Below are 15,282 nucleotides of genomic sequence, written 5' to 3'. Positions count from 1 at the left end.
AAACAATACAAATCACACAATGAACACTAGATATGAAGTGGAATTCCTAAAGAGGGAAAAACCACAAAGAATGTTATCTCTCAACATTAAACAATGATTAAGGTGAGACTGGTTATGGTGATTTTTGAAGGGTGACTCACTGCTAGAATGCTCATTGCAGGTGGTCATACTGCTGAAGAAAGAAAGAAAAGAAGAATCCACCATTGTAACACAATCTGCAAGCCATACTACTTATGGTGCCTCAATACCAACACACTTCACACAACATCAATAATAATATCCTTCCTTATCAAGCTTCCATATCTTCAATAAAAATGCCACACTTTTTCATACTAACACAATCATATTATCCTCATATAAATACTATCTTTTAGGAAGCATAATCTTCCAAGTCGGCTAAGACAAGGATCTAAAAATAGGTCAACACTAAACATTCTGGTGGTGGGAAGGAATGAGAAGTAGACCATACCACAATGCACATCAATGGTTACATCAACACATTACATTCATTATAAATTTCGAACCCAAATCACAACTCACATGCTACACCAATTTTGTTACACATCCTCGAGTTCCAGACTTAATCCGGACCCAAAATCCATTTCCCAATGAAAAAAAAAAGGAAATGGGACCAAGATATACATGAATACAATCGATCAACACTATATCTGATGAATAGAAAAATTCGGATTACCATCAACTCAACTAACCCATCCCGAAACACAACTTCTAGAGAACCAACCAATGGTTCTGGGAGCACGTCTTCCTAATCACCAACACCAAGGACAAACATTCTTAAGATGGCATTTTCAAGGGTGATATTAGTGGTTGAGGTATCTTCGGCTAGATAACTTGAGGTCTTGTTTTTGGTTTTTAGCCTTTTGTGTGTCTTTTTATGTTTTGTCTTTGTTTGCCTTTTTGTTTTTTTGTCTTTTATTATGTGCCCTTGCATGCGATACAGTGAGTTAAGATCTTAAGATTGGGGGATTGGTTCCTCAAAATTTGTGATGTCTTACTCCTTGTGATTATGCTCCTAATTTCTCCTCTCTTTCATCTCTTTCATGTACTTTATCATGAGTATTTGTATAGGCTCATACTTGTGTTAAAGTGGAGCCTAAATGTAGCAAATGTCATGGGCCAATTTACACCTCATGTTTATGCCCTTACTTTAGTGCGTCCTATCCTCATCATTTATCTAGGTCCACTTTGTGCCCTCTCCAGTTCTAATGGCATGAACACCCACTGATGGATTCCCTGGTGGGGTACCCTTCTCTCTAAAGCTTCATTTTGGTTTGTTTTTTAGAACGACCATGACTCCTAGCACTTTGGTCGTAGACCATGGTGCCCAAAACCTTGGTCCTAGACCATGGTTCCCAATGCCATGGTCCCTCTTAGTGGGGCCCAATTTTGAATTGGAGAAGGGGTCCTATCTCTTTGGTGGGAATTTGTCTTTGTGGATCTGCATGACCATTGAAGAATGGTCTAGTCAATTTTCTACCTATATACCCCTATATAAATACATTAATCAATTCATTTTAATCTAAGTCTCCATCTGCATTCAACCTACAACATTATTGTATCCATGAAGTACTAAACAATAAGCATTTTCAAAGATATTCAAGGTTACTTATTTCTCATTTTAACCATTATGGAGCAAAATTACATCATTCATATGCAAGCATGTGTCTGTGATTAGGGTTTTTTCATGCCATTTCATACAACATATGTGATTGCATTCAAAGAAGCAAAGAATCATCATCAACAATTGAAAATTTGAGGTATATCTTTCTAGTATTCATTTTCGTATTTGCATTATTTCATTCAAGGTTAATTCCTAAATTGGGGTTTGACTTTGACAAACCCCTATTCCCAACAATTTTCCCCTTTTCATTATGTGCTAGAATAGGTACAGAGCTGTGTTTCAAAGGAATGACAATATTTGTAGAGATGAACAAGTTTCCTTTTGGATGACAAAAGTTAGGAGGACCAGGGCGACCACCACTACGCTTTTGACAACTCGGGCCAAATTTCGGGGAGCAGATCTAAATCATATTCATTTGATTTGATCTAGGTTTGTGGCTCTGTGTGAAATTGTAGCTCACTGTTTATGCCCAATCTCTTCAATATCCACACAGTTACCCTAATTTCAACATTTTCACAATTCAACTTAGAAAGAGGGGACCTAATAAGTATTTTAGAGCTTTTTCCTTTGAGGGATTAAGCCTAGATCTATTAGGTCCATCTCTCTTTCAATGTAATTGTTAATTAAGCAAAATTAGTGGTTTCTTTACCTTAATTGGTGAAACCCTAATTTTCACTATTTACTATATATATATATATAAATATTCACCTGATTATAGGATTATTTATAGTTGAGGTAGATGTTGTTGGAGGTTCTTAAGGGGGTGCCCCATTAGAATAGTAGGGTGCTCATAACCCACTGCAATTATGGAAGCAAGGTGATCTAACCTTTCCTATTATTGGAAGTTGAGTGGTTGTGGAGTATTCATGGTAAGTATAGGAGAGTTGGTGTGTGACTCCCTACGAGTGGTAAAGAAAAAAGTTAGGCTTGTTGTGCTCCAGTAGGTGGTGTTCAGACCTAGGCATGTTACGTATATAATATGGTGAACCGGTCTATTGTTGATCATTCATGTATAGACAAATATGGTTTTGCCTCCCACTGTATCTTTATATGCTACTACTAATATAGATAATGTGAAATTGATTAGAAGCTCCACAATATCCTTGTGATGGTTTGAAATACAATTTACACTATTTGTACATGCCCTGCCATTATCCTGCTAACAAATTGAAAGAATAATAGTTTATATATTATAATATGATGCCTCGAGTATATATTCTTCACCAACCTTCTAATCTATTACTTGAAAAGATTGTTCAAACTAAAAAAAAAGAATGTTTTTGCAGTTCACATTGAACAATAGTGGAGGTTGGAGTAAGTGTTATTCTTTTGGAGATGGTTGAAGATAAACCCCAAATTCAAGACATAAATAAGGAGGTTACTTGTGAGATACCCCAAGAGGATTAAATCCTTGAAAGTGAAGAAATGGACTCACAAAAACTAGAGAAACCTATTGAAGATGAAAAATGAATGAAAGACATAAATAGATAAATGCATGAAAGACAAAATTTAACTTGTCTTTTACCTTCTCATCTCATGCATTTAGCAGAAGTAGAGGCACCCTTCTCCACTTGATTTGAATTAGAGGCAACCTTCTTCACTTTAGTGTTTATTCTTTTACTAATTAATTAAATTAAAAAAATTTATTAATTAATTCATTATCCATTTCTTCTAAATCAAAATCAGTTAAAATATTTAACTATCCCTATCCAATTCTTCTATACTCTCATCCATTAAATAATTTTATAATTATTTAAATCTTCAAATCCACCTCACCTCATCTCCACATCACTCAGCCTTACCAACTCACATTTTATGTGGCTAAATAAATTATTAAATTTCAATTATTAATTAGCTATATTAATTCTAACCTCGTTTCCTTCTTTTGAGATGTGTACATACACTCATCCTCAACTTCCCTATATCCTCTCCAACAACTCCTACATATTTGGGAGAATTTTTTCCACATCATCCTAGTCAACCTCCACTTGTCCTCATATCCCTAAATCCTCTCCAACTATCCTATATTTTCTCAAGTCTTCATCCTTAGTCAAGGTGAGCCTTCTGACACTTGGCTTCTCCTTCCACCTTTTCCTTCAGCTTGCAGGTGTAGGAGGAACATCTTCCTCCTTTTTCTCTCACATATCAACCAATCTTTTCATAGCCATCCAATTGGCATGATTTAATCTCAACCATTGATCTCTACCACGAGTTTTGCACATCAAAATCCCTAAAAAGAGCAATTCTCTAGCATTTTGAGACTAATAGTGATCTTGTAGTAGTCATTTTGCATCCGTGAGTTTTAAGCATTTTGAGTATCTAAGCATTTTAGGAGTCTTTTTATTAGCTTGCATCATAGTTTAAACCATTTTAGCTTACATGTCCAACTATCAGTTATCTGTCCATTCCACATTTGTCATCTTGGAAGCTACATAGTGCATGTCTGAGAGCAAATATTTGCAACCAAGAACAATGGGGATAAGACACAATGAGACTGGAGGGTAAAGGTATAATCTTTATATTTTCATGTTTAGTTCCTTTGCTTTGTTTCATTGGTTGATATTTGGAGTTTTCTGTAGATTTCAATATCATAAGGAGACCTAAATGAAAGATGGAGACCTAGAGATAGTCTAAATAGGAGAGAGTTTGCACAAGAACCAAAAACAAATTAAAAAGGAAATAACAAAAAGAAGATAAAAGAACAAAAATAAATAAAAAACCTACCACATACTTAAAAAATTAATAAAAAGAAAGTTGAGAACTAAGACCCAAAACATATATATACTTTTTCTCTTCTTTTTCTTTTTTGTTTTGTTTCTTCTTTTTAATTTCTTTTTGCCTTATGTTTAGGGTCTTAGTTCTCAACTTTTTTGTTATTAATTTTTTAAGTTTGTGGTAGGTTTTATTTTTTATTTATTTATTTATGTTCTTTTTGTTATTTCTTTTTAAAAAAAATTTGGTTCTCATGCAACCTCCCTCCTCTCTCTTATTTAGACTATCTCTAGGTTTGCATCTTTCATTTTTATCTCCTTATGCTCTCTTTTTAATCTGATGATGGTTCACAGAGTGTGATCCGAAACGTTGATGCAAAAAAAATTTGTACACAGTCTAATCCAGAAGCTTTTGTACTAATTCATTATGGTTTGTGGAAACTTAATATCATTAATGATTAATATTGTTTTGTTTGAGATTTCTAAAGATGCTTTAGTTTGATAGAGTAACTTTAATTCCATCGTTTCTATGCCTTTAATAGTTTCGTACTTTGGCCTGCATAAATTGGAAACGACTTGTTAAGAGCTTCTATGATTTGCACTATTCATTGTTATCTTTTTGTTTTGTTGTTCACACCAATTGTTCTCTATGGTTGTGAAGTTTGGGGAGGTTGTATATCAAATTGTGGATGGAGACAGTTAGAAAGAATTAAAAAACACCTAATCACAAGAAATCTCAAAGTTAAAACAACAGTGCCATATGAAATCCTTTTAGTGGAAGTGGGTACTTTTCTATTAAAGGAATCAACTATAACCAGGTTAATATGTTATCTAAAGAAGGTTGAAAACATGAATAACCAACGGTGGCCCAAGATTGTGATGGAAGAGGGTCTTAACCGTAGGAAGAAAACTTGGATGAAACAAAACAAAAAGTGGTTGAACAAGTGGAGCATCAAGTTGCACGAATGTCCTAATACCAATAAGGAAATAAATAAGTTCATCGTAGAAAAGTTTCAAACTACCTTGTGAACTAACCACATTGGCCGCAAAAAGGTGAATTACATCAAATATTTTAACCCAACTGGGGAACATGGACAAAAATCATAATTAGGGATAGTTATTAAAGGGAAGGCAAGGTTGTTAGTGGTACAATTGAGGACTGGTTCACATCATCTTAGGTGTGAAATAGGTAGGTGGCAAAGGCTCAGAGAGGTATGGGAAGAGAGAACTTGCTTGTTCTGTAGGATGGGTTCTATAGAGACCGAATGACACTTTCTCATTGAGTGCACTATGTATGATGATATTCGCACTCAATATGAGTTCATTTTGACAACATGTATTATTTATTTGATGAGGACAAGATCAATCAAACTGGTAGCTACCTAGTCAAGATACATAGCAGGAGATCAGACATGGAAATGAATTTACAGAGGGTTTAGTGCTGTCATTTTGTTGGTCCCATAAACTGATCAGTCTCATGGACGAAAGTAAAATCATTCATTCATTAATTATGGTTTTTGCCTTTCATAAGCTATAACATTATTAAATTTTTACTCTAATGAGTGCTACTCTAATTCCTGCAGCAAATAAGCTACATGTAACTCATTTTTAAAAAATTCACAATGCTTGTACTTGGTTCATTTAACGCCTCTTAAATTCCAATTTGTGAAACAAAGATATTATTTATAAAACATGGAATGTTATGGTTTAGCTAAAGATGGAGTTAGATTCTTGCAATTATATTCAGTAGTTGGCTTTTTTGAAGCATTTATCCAGAAACAATGTGTCTACATGCTTACTCATGTTACTCGTGGAAAAGTTGTGTAGAGTTTGATTGCACCACAAGTGAGAAGAAATTAACAACCAAAGTGTATCCCAGGGACTTTCTACTTTGGTGGATGATGTGGTCCTAGGAGATAGGGGGAAAAGTTGCATAGGTTATGGAACACTTGACAATTTGCATCTACATAGGAGTATCTATCATTTTAGTGCCTTTTCTTCTTTTTATCTACACCTTTGCATACATGGTGAACAAGGCTCTTGCAACTAAAACATATAACAAAAGTATACTCTATTATGCTTCGATGGATATCCAAGCTCTATCCAAAGTTCCCATGGTGGTGCAATTAGAGAGGATGTCTAGAATGACATTTGCAAAAATGAGTTCAAGCTTTACATATTATTGGTAGATATAGGAATCATTTCTCTTCGTCAATGCTCAAAATAAGAAAGAAAAAAAAAATTGAGTATATGAGCATTCATTCACTAATGCTAAAAAAATGAGAAGGTTAGGAAGTTAGAAAAGTTGAGCACATGAATATTATAGGAAAAAATGCATAATTAAGGTCCAAATTCTAATTTGTTTGGGTTTTGACAATGTCACAGCTCGATAATCTAAGGAATACATACAATAGCTTATTTGGCAAGCCACGTGCTTAAAACTAAGGTTTCAGTCATCATCAATATGATACCATTAGCATACTTTTTGTTAGAATGTTAAAAATGGTCCCTACAAAGGGGATTTAGGTACACCATTCTGAAGAGAAATGGGAAAGATCAAAGTGAGAGGAGGTAGAGGAGCGGAAATGGAAAAATAAGGTGTGAGGAAACTTGACAATAGTTCTGAGAAATTAGGAAGAGTTGTATTGCATCATATGTCTTGCAGACACCCTCACAGATTCCTCTACTTTTTAAAACACACAATCTATGTATTACATGTTTATACTTTATTATACTTTCAAATCACTTACAATCAAAGTCAAGAATTCTTAGATGCTATATTAATATGTTGATATTTACCTTATTTCATGAGCATTTTTACACATTCATGCCTCGGTTTAATAATAATAATAGATAGTTAGAAAATTATTGAATGGGAATCTTACTCGAAAGAATATGATTGTAGTTTAAATAGTCAATAATTAATTACCCTTGATGGGACACTACAAGGTTTTAGATTATGCAAGATTAATTTTTATGAAACTTGTTATGCACATATAATTATTTACATCTTCCTTACTATGTCTGCCAAAAGATTCTAGCTTTGAACATATTTTCATCACAATCAAGTATGAAGGAAGTCAATCCATATGGTCTACATAAGCAACTATTATATCTAAAATGATGTGCTACATATGCTTAAGATTTCTATTGTATAATCTCCTCCAAATATTTCTAGTCATTGTGTTTTGATCATTCTTCTCATATGATGTTGAAGTTGGAAGTATAAACTGGTCTTTGTCAAAAAATTCACTCTTGGATATTCAACTTTAGCAATTACATTTAACTAGAGGCTACAGGGGATGGGATAATGAAGAGCTCAAGGAAATAAAATTGTACTGAATTGGTTTTCTTCCGTAAGCCTTAGATGTGAGATGAATTTATCATGTTTATACATGAAGGCCTTGATGTTTATATCATTGCTTATATACATGAAGGCCTTGATGTTTATATCATTGCTTATACTTTTGAATTTGTACTATTATACTTCAAAGAGATATCTATGTAAGGAAATCCACTCTGTAATCCTAAACATATACATATTGACATTGAATCCTATAGCATGATCCTAGAGGTCAAGATGAATTTTTTAATGCATTAAAAGTCATTTTTGAAAAGAGTTTTCTTAAATGTGTACTTTGGAAGCCTTAATACTCCTGACCACTTTCCAATTTGAAATAGCCAAATTATATATATAGGATGCCATGTTTATTTTTGTTGTTAATATACTTCAACAATTAAGATCACAACATTATTGTATGCTATTTTTGTTCGTGCACATTATGAAATTTTAGAGATCACAATATACATAGAGAAAAGTGCTAGAAGTTGGAAGAGAAGCAACTTATTACTAAATGGCATTTGGGCTACAAAGAAATGTGCAAGGCAATAATGGTGAGTGGATTGAAGGGGCAATGAAACGTGAAATGCATGCATATAATACTTGAAGAGAAATTTTGATGTCATCTATATCATTGTTTATACTATTATAGTATACTATTATCAATTAGTGAAATCATATTATAATTATTATTCTTTTTGTATTCTTGTCATTTTCAATATTTTTAGAACATTTATCCTTCCTATACCTATGAGTAGGAAAGCCCATCTTTTCCTTTGAGCAAAGGAGCATTCATAAATGAGAACTCGGGAGAAACATAGGTTGTAATTGAAGAAGAATACAAAATTACTTTGAAAATATTGTTGTTGATACAGTACTGCAAGTTTGATGTTGATAGCCTACATATTATTGGGTTACAACAAATGTTGAATCTAAGCCAATTTGGGAAGAGCATAGACCCACAATCTGTTGGTCATTCTTGGAGATTTGGTTTAGGATTTGTCATTGTTGTGACATTTTCACACATCACCCCATTTCAAATGAGTACCCCACTTTTTTTCTACTTTCTAGGTTAGATTTTGAGTCTTTTAGCTATTAGCCTTTTGTTTGAAGAAGTATAGTATCTCAGGTGGCTAAGATATGATCAGGACGAGTGTCTCTCTTTAGGATGAAGTCAAGCATACAACCTCCTTTGTCCAACCAAGTTGTCGACCTACCTCTCCCAACACTACTAGTGGGTGCCCAAGCCTAATTCATCCCATTGCCATCTCACACCCTTCAACCTCACCTTCTCCCATTCTCCATCCATCCTATATTTCATACTTTCCATTCCTACATCTTCTACCCCTTCCCTCATTTCACCTCTTCCATTTCCCTTTCCTACCCTTCCATTACCTTCTATCTCTTCTTCCTTCTACCCCTCTATGCCTACACCTACACCTCTCTATTTTTCCCCTTTCCCTAACTTCATCCATCTCCTTATCTACCTTCCTTTCTATCCTATGCTAACCTATCCCTAACTTCCATCCTACCCCTTCCTTTATTCTACCCATCTTAACCTATCATCTACCCCTACCCCACCCCTGTCTTACCCTACACCCATCCTCTTATTAACTCCTTATAACCCACAGTCCCTATACTCCTATTTCCTAAACCCCTTACCTTTTCCTTGTCCCTTCTAACTCCCATCGTCATCCCCTTAATTCATTGTATGCTTCCTTTTCATCTACCTCACTCATTACCTTTGCCTTTACACCCCCACTACCACGTCACACCTACTTGGGCACCACTTTAGACTTCAAGTATGGAGAATTAAAAAGTTTTAAAAAAAATTTACTAGGACCCACCAAGCTTTTAGTTTGAAAATTAAAAAATGTTTTTTTTAGGCATTCTGATTTCCTTCGCATACCCACTCGTGAGGCATTGTTGGACCCACTGAAATGGAGTTAAAGGTTTTTTTTTAAGGAACTCTTTTATGTGGTATGTTGGCCCCACGGAGAAAGTTGAAAATGTTTTGAGGCATTGTGTATGAGAGAGATAAATGGTTTTTTTGGTAAGCCATTAATAGTGCCACTTCAACGTAAAGTTAGAGTTTTTAAAATTCAAATATACAAAAAAAAAAAAAAGACAAAAATATAAAAATATTTTTATTTTTTTTGGCAAGGTGGTAATGCCACTTGATATATTTTATTAATAATATATATTTTTTACAATATATTTAAAAACTGGTTCAAATTGAGCTCCTGGAGAAAAGCACCAGAAAGAAAAACTTTGGTCATTGTTCATCAACATGACTATAGAAGAGAAGTAGTGAACAATCCTCTAGCCGGAGCTAGTTACAAAATAGAGATCAACAAAGGAGCATGCAGGCTCATTTACAAATAGCAGCATGCAAGCTTATTTACAAAATAAGGACATGAAAAAGAAATAATATAGGCTGCCCAGTGAATGAAGAAGAGAGCTCCAAAAAGAAAGATGACTAAACCAGCATTAAAGGAGAGATCCATCTTCATGGGATATCTTGAAGGCCCTACAACAAAGAACTCCTGCAACTAAAATTGACATGCCCCTACACCAAAAACACCTGCAACCAAAATATATATACTACAGAACATAGAGAATTTACAAGAAACGCAAGGGTCAAAAACATGACTGACACCAACGACATGAGATCTGCGGTCCGCCATTATAGACAAATGCCAAAGGAGAAGAGCTGAATGCAGAAATGCTAGAGAGAAATGAAGCCCAAAATTTTTATGTCGTAAATGAAAAGAAAGAGGAGATATATCATAAAAAATATGGCAAACCAAAAGAAGTGGCATACAAAGAGAATCATGAAAACAACGCCATGCCAAACTTTAAATGGCATATAAAGGACGAATTTCCAATGTGAAAATAAATATCTCCAAATTTTGCACCAGAAGAGAGTATCAAACACACAAACAACATCAATACCAACCAACTCATCATTAATGAATACCAAGTGATGATCGAGTAAAATAAAGTACCTCAAATCAAAATCAAATGGAATACCTCACCAACATAAGAGAATATCAACTCGTATAAATGAGCAATCATATAATAAGAAAGATTAAATACTTGACTCTCTACAAGCTACACTTAATAGGTTTGGGAAGCTCATCAAATCACACCCCAATTGAGAGGAATCAATAACAATTTTGTCACAACCCATATTAGTGAGGCAATCAGTCAATGCATTACCTTCACGATAAACATGTGAGATGATGAGGTGCTCAAATGTATCAAGAAGAGTCCATATTTGTTCAAGAATATACTGGAAATGCCAATTATCAGCTTTTCTTGCCTTGCAAGCATTAATGACAATAGTTGAATCACCTTCAATATGAAGGTATTTGAAATTCAAATCCTTAGCCATAACAAGACCTTCTAAAAGAGCACAAGCCTCGGCCATATTATTTGTGCCAGAAGAAATTGGCATAGCTTTTAATGCTAATAAAGAACCCAAATGATCACAAAAAACTATCCCTATTCCTGAATCACCAGGATTTCCATAGGAGGATCCATCAAAATTCAATTTAAAAAAAGGGGCATTAGGAGGATGCCATTTTATGGAATTTCTGTCTACATGTGTTTTCTAAATCCTTGGAAAGGTGGGTGATACAGGAATAATGATACTTTTCCAAAGAAATCATAAAATTGTCCCAGGAAGAGAACTCTAAATTCATATTAAAATATTTCTAAACATGAGCATTAACTTGCTCAATAATACTTCTTTTCAAAATCCCAAGAACAACAGATAAATCCGATGAGTCACATCTAAAAATGCGCTTGTTTCTTTCCCACCAAATGGCCCATATGACTGAAGAGGGAATTATAAACCACAAACAAGCAAATGGAGAAGATGAATACAAAACTGGCCAAGACTGAAACATGTCCCTTAAAGATAAAGGAAAAGGGAATGAAAGAGATAACTTTTGGAGGACAAAATGCCAACAACTACTCGCAAACTCACAATGAAGAAAAAAATGATTGACATCTTCAAGAGCTTTACCACATAAGACATAAGAAAAGGAGGCTGCAATATTAAATTTGACTAAATGATCACTAGTCAAAATTCTATTTTGTAGCATGAGCCAGGAAAAAACACCAACTTTAGGTAATACTGAATTATTCCAATAGAACAAAAAGGCACGATGAGGAGCATTTTGATTGGCCATTTGTTGAACAACAAAATATCCTTCTTTAACAGAGTAGTTTCCCGATTTAGAAGGGCACCAAATAAGTTGATCTTTGATGTTAGAAAGGAAAGCCACTCGGTCTTGCAAAACAGATTTAAAATTTTGAATTTCCTACAAGGACAATGGAAGATTAGAGGGATCCTTCCATGAGACCTTGTGAGAAAACAAATCAACACTATCTACATAACCAACCAATCTAACTCCCCATGATTGAGAAAGAACAATTGAAATAGAAGCAAGAGAATCATGCTGGAAAAGAGGGGGAAAGCCATTCCAGGAGTCTTTCCAAAAACAAATATCCTCCCTCGAATGGACCTGCCAAGAGAGAAAATTAGAGACCACTTCCCTACATGAGATCATAAATTTCCAAATAGCAAACCCCTGTGGAGGATTAGAAATTGTGAAGATCCTAGCAGGATTCTGAGAATCCAAATACTTAGCCTGCATAATTTGGCACCACAAAGATTGGGGCTTAGTATACATAGACCAAAATAGTTTTCCCCCAAAAGCCCTATTTCTTTTAGATAAGTCCTAAATCCCAACACCACCAACTTGCTTGGAAAGAGACATCTTGGTCAAAGAAATCAGTGGAATCTTTTTATCTTTTGTCATGTTATTTTTCCAAAGAAAAGATCGAATAATATTTTCAATTTGGGAGATGATTAATATGGGAGCTTGAAGAATTGAGATATAGTAATTAGGAATGACAGATAGGACCATTTTAATGAGAAGTATCCTACCTGAAAGAGACAACCACCTAGCCTTCCAAGCAGAAATACGAGATTTAAGTCTCTCAATAACTGAATTCTAAAAAGAAGACTTAGCAGATCCCATAAAGAAAGGAATCCCCAAATAGGTAGAAGGAAGAGAGTCTACTGGGAAAACTAAGATATTCACAAGTCTATCAGCCACCAAGCGAGGAGTATTAAAAATGAAGATCTTGGATTTATGGGGGCTAATTTGTTGGCCAGATCCAGCAGTATAAGTATCCAAAATAAATTTAATATGAGTAGCCTCTTGAATAGAAGAAGACCCAAATAAAAGTGTATCATCAGCAAAAAGGTTATGAGTGAGTGAAATATCAGAATTAGGAATTACCACCCCTTGCCAAAAGCCCAGATCCCTTTTCTTAATAACAAATCGACTAAAAGCTTCTGCCATAATGATAAATAAGAAAGGAGATAAAGGATCTTCTTGTCTAACACCCTGGGTTGAAGAAAAGTATCCAGAGGGAGCTCCATTAATGATGACAGAAAATGAAGCAGTAGAAATACAACTCTTGATCCATTTACACCAGCTTTCAGAGAAACTAAATTTTTCTCAAAACTTTGAGCAAAAAAGTCCAACAAACTTTATCATAAGCCTTCATCATATCAAGTTTGATACCACAAAAGATGGGATATTGGATGAATTTATGGAATGTAAATTTTCATGAGCAATAATTGCTCCCTCATGAGTTTCCCTACTTGGAACAAAACCTCCTTTTTAAGGAGAGATGATACAAGGAAGGAAAATTTTAAGTCAAATAAATAGCCTTGGTGAAGATTTTGTAAATAGAGTTGCACAAAGAAATGGGTCTAAATTCAACAAAAGTTTGGGGATTCTTAGATTTCAGGATAAGTGCAATATAAGTGATGTTAAATTTTTAAAGATATACCCACCCCTCCTAGACTCTTTTTAAAGCCATTAATAAGTCAAAACCAATAGAATCCCAACATTTCTAAAAGAACAAGATAGTAAACCCATCAAGTCCCGGAGCTTTGTCAGGGGCCATGGAAAAAACAATAGAATGAAGCTAATCTAAAGAAAAAGGCCTCATAAGAAAGTCATTATCCTGATGAGAAACAAGGTAGGGGATAGAATCTAAAAGAAAATCCACATGATGATCCATAGAGGAAGAAGAAAAAGAAGGAGATAACAATTCCTTAAAAAAAGACACCCCCTCCTCTCTAATCTGCTGATCTGAATTAAGGACATAACCAGACTTAGAATCCTTAATACTTAAAATTGTAGAAGAAGCTTTTTTAAGCTTAGTTGCAGCTTGAAAGAAGGCAGTATTCCTGTCACCTTCTTTAAGCCAAACCTCACGAGACTTTTGCTGCCAATAGATTTCAATTCGGGAGCAAAGGATCTCCCAGTAAGCTTGCAATTTCTTTTGAGCATCATTAGTGGAGGAATTAGTGCCATGTCTAATAATTTCCTCATTAACAACCTTCAAATCATTGGCAATTGCCTCTTTTTCATGAAAAATATTCTTAAATACCAATTTATTCCAAGCCATAATTTGAGATTTCACAAATTTCAGTTTGGAATAAAATTGAAACATCTTAGTACCTTTGCAAAACAGAGCACTTATCCACCATTGCTTTAATAAAAAAAGAAAATGAGGATGAGTGAACCACATTTTCTCAAACTTAAAAGAAGGTCTAACAGAGGAAACATGATCCAATTTATCAAAATTGAGCAAAATTAGGAAATGGTCAGAATCTGAGGAGGTAAGAATCTCAAAAGAAAAGGAAAAGTTGCTCAAATGTAGGTTTAGGGAAATAAGAAATCTATCAAGGTGAGAGGCAATCTGGCATTTAGATCTCCTATTAGTCCAAGTGAAAGAACCATTAGAAGGGAAAATATCTAATAACGCATTGTCTTGTACAAAGGAAGAAAAGTCATCAATAACCTTCTGAGTTGTAGGATTACCCCCTCTTTTTTCATCCAGGGAAAGGAGAGCATTAAAATCACCCCCAAGCACAATAAAAAAATCATCATATTGTAAAAACAATTCAGATAAGGAATCCCATCAGTCGATTTTATCTGAAGGAGAAGTCAGACCATAAATATTAAACAGAACAAAAGAGACTTCAAACCAGTCAACCTTTAACAACTGCCAATGAGAAGAAAAAGATAACATCTCAACTTTGACTGATTTAGGATTTCATAAAGCTATAAGACCACCAGAAGCACCCAAAGAAGGAACATGAACAACTTTCCAAAGGGACCATTTGGAAATTATGTTATCAAAAGAATCCTGAGAAAGTTTAGACTCTTGCAATAAGATGATATCCACTTTTGAAGAATCGAGAAATTTCTTGATCCTTCCCCTTTTGTCAAGGGCATTTAAGCCCCCAACATTCCAAGATAAAATCCCCATTTATCACAAGGAGAGCAACATGCCCTCCTTGTTTTGACTTGGGAAGAAAATTTCTCTACAATAGTGGATTGAATACTAGCCGCAATCTCCTCCTTGATTTTAGCCAATTTTGGTTTCTGATCCCTCTTCTTAGGAGTTTTAACAATAGGGGGGAACAAAAGGAGATTGCTCCAAGGCTAACTTTTGAGAGAAATCAAATCAATGCAAATTAGAAATAGTTG

The sequence above is a fragment of the Cryptomeria japonica genome, chromosome 3, assembly GCF_030272615.1.
Source record: "Cryptomeria japonica chromosome 3, Sugi_1.0, whole genome shotgun sequence".
NCBI classification, from domain to species: Eukaryota; Viridiplantae; Streptophyta; class Pinopsida; order Cupressales; family Cupressaceae; genus Cryptomeria; species Cryptomeria japonica.
This window is presented reverse-complemented; position numbering follows the sequence as displayed.